This window comes from Arachis hypogaea, chromosome 4 (assembly GCF_003086295.3).
Source record: "Arachis hypogaea cultivar Tifrunner chromosome 4, arahy.Tifrunner.gnm2.J5K5, whole genome shotgun sequence".
Classification (NCBI taxonomy): Eukaryota; Viridiplantae; Streptophyta; class Magnoliopsida; order Fabales; family Fabaceae; genus Arachis; species Arachis hypogaea.
In genome coordinates, this window is record NC_092039.1 from 113,298,599 (window position 1) to 113,305,126 (window position 6,528).

The following is a 6,528-nucleotide window of genomic DNA, read 5'->3' on the forward strand; positions in this document are numbered from 1 at the left end:
TAATATACATTCGAGCTAATTCTTCCATTGTGCAACTTATTCGGATAGGAAGAAAGTGAGCTAATTTTGTCAGTCGATCCACAACCACCCAAATAGCGTCACAACCAGATCGGGTTCTAGGCAAACCTATCACAAAATCCATTGCGATACTCTCCCATTTCCATTGTGGAATCTTTAAAGGCTGAAGGGTCCCTGATGGTCTCTGATGCTCGATCTTAACCTTTTGACATGTTAAACATTTAAATACATGCAATGCCACATCATTCTTCATCCTTGGCCACCAAAACATCGCTTTCATATCCTGATACATTTTGGTGCTTCCCGGAGGAATTGAAAACCCGCTCTTATGAGCTTCTTTCAAGATACTTTGTCATAGGTCTCCGACATCTGGTATAACAATTAGGTTCTTGAACCTCCACAAACCATCTTGACCTTCTGACACTCTCCACTATTTCCCCTGTTCAACTGTTGGCAATATCTTACGTAATGCTTCACTCTCTCGATGAGCCTTCACAAGTTCTGATCTAAAATCACTTGAAATCTGCAATTGACCCAAACACAGAATTCCAGATTCTTCTCTAACTCCCAAATTCAAACCTTGAAATGCCCTTAATAACTCTTCTTCCTGTAGCATCATCCAAGCTGCATATAAAGACTTCTGACTCAAGGCGTCCGCCACATCGTTCGCTTTTTTTGGATGATAATTCAATTCAAAATCATAATCTTTCAGAAGCTCCATCCACCTCCTCTGACGCATATTCAACTCTTTCTGCTCAAAAAGATACTTCAAACTCTTATGGTAACATGAAACTTAACACCATAGAGATAGTGCCTCCAGATCTTTAAAGCAAACACAACCGCAACAAGTTCTAAATCGTGAGTTGGATAGTTCATCTCATGCGGCCTTAACTGCCGTGAGGCGTATGTTATAACATTCTGGTGTTGCATTAGAACGCACCCCAAACCCTTCAACGATGCATCACAGTACACTTCAAATGGTTCACTTGGTTCAGGTAATACCAATACGAGTGCAGTAGTCAACCTGTGCTTCAATTCTTGAAAACTCTCCTCACACTCTGGAGTCCAGACAAAAGGCATATCCTTCCTAGTCAACTTAGTTAAAGGTAAGGTGAGCTGTGAAAATCCCTTAATGAATCTGCGATAATACCCTACCAAACCTAAGAAACTCCTGATCTCTGTTACTGAAGTTGGTCGCTCCCAGTTCATTACTGCTTCCACCTTAGCAGGATCCATAGCTATTCCCTGCTTACTCATCACATGACCAAGAAACTTCACCTCACTCTTCCAGAACTCGCATTTAGATAGCTTAGCATATAGCTTCCTGTCTCTCAGAATTTGCAGCATAGTTCGAAAATGATCAGCATGCTCCTCTTCAGTCTTAGAATAAACAAGAATATCATCAATGAAGACAATAACAAACTTGTCCAAATACGGTTGGAAAATTCTGTTCATATAATCCATGAATACTGCTGAGCATTATTTAATCCGAAAGACATTACCGTATACTCATAATGACCATAACGTGTCCTGAAAGCAGTTTTCGGAATATCTTCATCTCTAACCCTTATCTGATGATACCCTGATCGCAGATCAATCTTAAAAAACACACTGGCACCCTGTAACTGATCCATTAGGTCATCAATTCTAGGCAACGGATATTTATTCCTCACAGTGATCTTATTCAATTTCTGATAATCGACACACAAGCGCATAGTTCCATCCTTCTTCTTTACCAGTAACACTGGCGCTCCCCACGGAGAAACACTTGGTCGAATAAAATGCTTACCCAATAGATCTTCCAGCTGAGCTTTCAGTTCAAACATTTCTAAAGGTGACATCCTGTAAGGAGTAATCGAAATTGGACCGACTCCAGGCATTAATTCAATTGCAAATTCAACCTCCCGGTTAGGTGAAAATTCATTAATATCATCCGAAAATACATTTGAAAATTCACATACAACCGGAATCTGCTCTAAATTTTGATCATCACCTGATACTCCCGCAGTTAATAACATAATACCCTGACATTCAGTTCCAGAACAGTTTACTATCATAGAATTCAAATAGTAACTATTCACCACAACCGGCGCTTCTGATCCTTCCAGCATAAACTGTACTGGCTTCTCAGAACAATCAAGCAAAACATAGTTCTTGGATAACCAATCCAATCCCAAAATGAGATCAAGACAAGTCATTGGCAAAAAAATCAAATCATGCAAAAATTCACGCTGTTGTACTCAAAATGGAACTTATAGGCAACCTATTCTAGTCACTATAGCTTCATGAGTAGCATTATGCACTTTCAAATCATATCCTAAAACCACCATTCTCAATCCTAACTCATTAGCCTTTTCAAATGCAATGAATGAATGAATTACTCCTAAATCAAATAAAGCATTTAAGATTTTACCAGCCATTTCATAATTACCTCTAATTAGTGTCTCAGATCCCTCAGCACCTGCTGCAGAAGTGGTATACACTCTCCTCGGCTGCTGTACTCTATCAGTCTCATATTTCTTCTTCTCTGGACAACTATTAGCCATATGCCCGGGCTGTCCACAGAAATAGCATACCCCAAGTCCCAACCTGCACGAAACTCCAGGGTGATATTTTCCGCACCTCTGACAATTTAGATCCTGTTGTGGCTGCTTCCCAAACCTTCTTCCCTGACTAACATTAGTTTTTGGCCTTCTGTAATTATCCTGGCCCTGAGTCTGCTGCGGAACAAAGCCTCCACGCTTGAAATTCCTACCTCTCGGAGCAAAGTTCCTTCCTGAAGGCCTCTGAAAAGACACCCTCAAACTTCCTTTCTCTGTTACTGCCTTCCTCACACAATCCTCATCTACCCTACTCTTATTCACCAATTCAGAAAATACCCTGATCTCCATTGGGACAACGAAACTTAGAATATCGCTCCGAAGACCTCCCTCGTATTTAATACACTTCCATTCAGCAAAATCTTCAAGTGCACCTTGACAAATACGAGAAAAGCGACACAACTCCTCAAACTTACTAGTATACTCAGCAATAGTCATCTATCCCTGCTTTAACTGCATTAATTCAAGTTTCTTGGCATTTCTGGCTGAATTAGGAAAGTATTTCTTATAGAATTCTGTCCGAAAAACCTCCCAAGGAATCGCAGCACCATCAGGCTGCAAGATACGTCGGGTTCCCTGCCACCAGTACTAAGCCTCACCTTGCAGCTGATAAGTTCCAAATTCAACCCATTGCTCCTCAGAAACCTGTTGGGCCTGCAACGCCCGTTCCATAGCCTGAATCCAATTATCTGTATCAGTAGGATTTGAGGTTCCCCTAAAAGTTAAAGGGTGAACTTTCAAAAATGTTGCAAGTGTCATAGGACCGCCCTCATCATTATTGTTCCCATGATTACCCTGGTTTATCTGATTACCCAGTGCCTCGGCTGTCGCCTGCATAGCTGCAACTATATTCTCCAAGGCAGCTGTAAAGTTTACTGGATCAGTTCCTGCGGCGGCAGGAGTAACGGTGCTAGTCCTACCTCTACCTCGCCCGCGATTGCGTCCGCGAGTCGACATCTGGTCCCTATATACACCAAACAAGTGATATTAAGTTGATCAGTCTCAATATCGCAGGTCTAATGCTTTAAGTTCCAAATGCATACTCACAAACGTTTATGTGATGTATATCAGTCAGATATCCTAATAGCACATAAACACATATACAGAGAATGCACAGAAGCACAATCAGTCTGTCTTTCAGGCTCTATAGGAACGAACTACTCTGATACCATAATGTAACACCCTACCACATTGAGCTTTACACTTAAGTCGTAAAACAGAGGTGGTGTGGTATTACGACCTTTAAAATAAAATGTGTACATATAATAGCAGAAGAATTATAATATACTATGAGTCTTGAAGAATGGGAGAAATAAAATTCACGAAATAAAAGCGCATCGCTCAATAAACGAGTTTACTTGCATGCTAAGAAAGCTATATCCATTAAACATAAGATTATAAAAGTAGGAATAGAGTGCCAAAGATATGAAATAACAAGTTCCTAACTCAGCCTGCAAAGTCAAGACTGGCCGGAGAATATTTACAATTATATACATACATATCCAAAACCCAAATGCACATAAAAAAATCCTACCTCTCTATAAACCTCTAAGAGGATAAAAAAGAATAAGTTATGCGGAGAGAAAACCAAGTACATATATATACATCACTACACAACAAAATAACCCAGTAACCACTTTGCCTCAGGTATCCAGACGCCTAGTGAGATGCCTCTCGACCTGCATCTGAAAAATAACAACATAGTATGGAATGAGAACTAGAGGTTCTCAGTATGGTAAAGGTGCCACACACATAATATATAAGGTCCTGGAAATGCCAGAGGCAATCCTAGAATGCCGACACTCAGATTATAGAGCTTAAAATATTAAACAGAAGCCAAAAAAGGTGGTTTTCTGAAAGTATCTAAACCTAACTTAGCCTTAAATCTAAGTCCCATACTGCCGTTCCTCCATACCTCCAACTCCATCATGCATTCACAGACAAATAAATATATAAAAGCAAGCACAAGAAGGTTACAAATACTGCAGGTGACAAGTATACATTTAACATGGCAAGTACACTTAGGCACACCCAATTAAAGAACAAGCAAGTAATTCAAGTAATATGCATATGATGCATGCCTGTCCTATGGCTGATGAGGCTCATGTGTTGGTTATCCAGCCAACCCGACAAGTCCGAAAACCTTAGACTGTCCCTCGACGTGCATCCCCAAGAGTCTATGCATAGCTTTTCTCAAAATAATCAATATTGCTCAATGGGGTTACATTCCTGGGAATTTATAGTGCCCGATCACCCTTACGTCGTAGGGTCAACAGAGTATCGAGTTTTCAACCTCGTACATATGGTGGCAAGTCACGGTACTTTATCCAGGGAATCTCGTATCTCAAATCATTAAATCATTCAAACCAAATTTTATACATAATCTTTCATTCGAATATCCAGTCAAGTATCATATATGGCTTATCTGTAACACCTCATAATCCATTCATCACTTTTCCAACTTTACTTTACCTTCAAGTTATCCTCATTTCCTAACTTCATCTGATTATCAGGTTTAATACTATTATTTATGACCAATAGAATGAGAATAGAGGTTTAGTAGTTTGAAATAGGTTTTAAAAGCCTTAAAAATCATGTTTGCTTGAACAGGTGCCACGCGTGCGCGTGGGAGTGTAAAAATGCAGCTCACGCACGCGTCCCTTATCATGCGTATGCGTAGGTAAAATCTTCACGTCACGCGTACGGTCTTGAAAAGAAACAGATTCGATAGCAAGGCTGCAGGATGATAAAATTCAGTTTTGACATACCATCTTCCAACAACCATAACTTATTCGATTTAAAATATTTTTCACCCATTCTTCGAATGGTATAAACTTCACGAACCCAATTTTTTATTTTAAAACAAGTTGAAAGCAAATTGAGGGTCCGAAAACTAAGTTATATCTCACCGAAATTTGGCCAAAAACCAACTTTTTAGAAAAACTTGCAAAACCTCTTTCCTCATTCAAACAATTCTTATGCTCCCAATACATTCATCTACACATATTAATATCAACAAGTCCTATTTTCTCAACACCATATCCACCATAAACATCATACTTGACACCCATAATTATCACACTTACACAAGCCAAAACCACCAAGTCTCACAACCACACCATAGTTTATGAATTACACATTTGTGTCCTCAATTCATTGATTAACATTTCATTAATCCTTCAACTAATCAATACCACATCAATCTATATTTAATAACAAAACACTAAACCACAATACACACATACGTTCCAACTTATCCTATGGTCATCTAGCCTAAGTTTTCACAGAACCTTACATATTAAATGCAAGAAACCTAAACCATACCTTGGCCGATTTCCACGTAACGACCAAATCAATTTATTCAAAATCAAGGCAGCTTCTTAAAATTCAACAAACTCTAAGCTCAGCTTCCTCCAAGTTCCAATATTCACAATTTCAAGCTCCAGTTATTTATTTTCAATCTAATACACATTTATAACACATATATATCCAATTTAATACTCAAAGTTCAAATTCAATGAAATTAAAATAGAATTATCACATCCTCACCTTACCCAAGCTTCACATAAGCAAGAGTGAACATTTTTCTCAAGCTAATTGGATCCTAAAACATTAGAAATCAAAGAAATTCAACTTCCTATTCAGTAGTTCAAGAATTGGGGAAAGAGAATGCTGAGGATAAAATAACAAGTTACCTATGAAATTGTTCCGGTAGAAATATAGAGCTCGACGCGGTGAATGCATGGCCACAAACGGTGCAGCGATCGGAGCTTGAACGGAGAAGTTACGGCGTAAGGAAGAATGCTGTAAGGGTTCGGGAGTGTTTTCTTCTCCCTGGAGCTTTCACGCTGCTTACAGGTGAAATGAGGAAGAAAGGACTTTCGGACTCATTTAATGTGTTGGTCTGGTT

General features: G+C 39.2%; 1 long non-coding RNA gene across 1 annotated transcript; it reads right to left on the minus strand.

The window, feature by feature from the left end:
- Positions 1–4,018: 4,018 nt before the first annotated feature.
- Positions 4,019–6,483, minus strand: LOC140184350 (uncharacterized). Its single transcript, XR_011880806.1, has 3 exons — positions 6,314–6,483; positions 6,168–6,222; positions 4,019–4,303 (listed from the first exon to the last, which is right to left on the minus strand). It is a non-coding gene; the product is annotated as an uncharacterized lncRNA (long non-coding RNA).
- Positions 6,484–6,528: the final 45 nt, after the last annotated feature.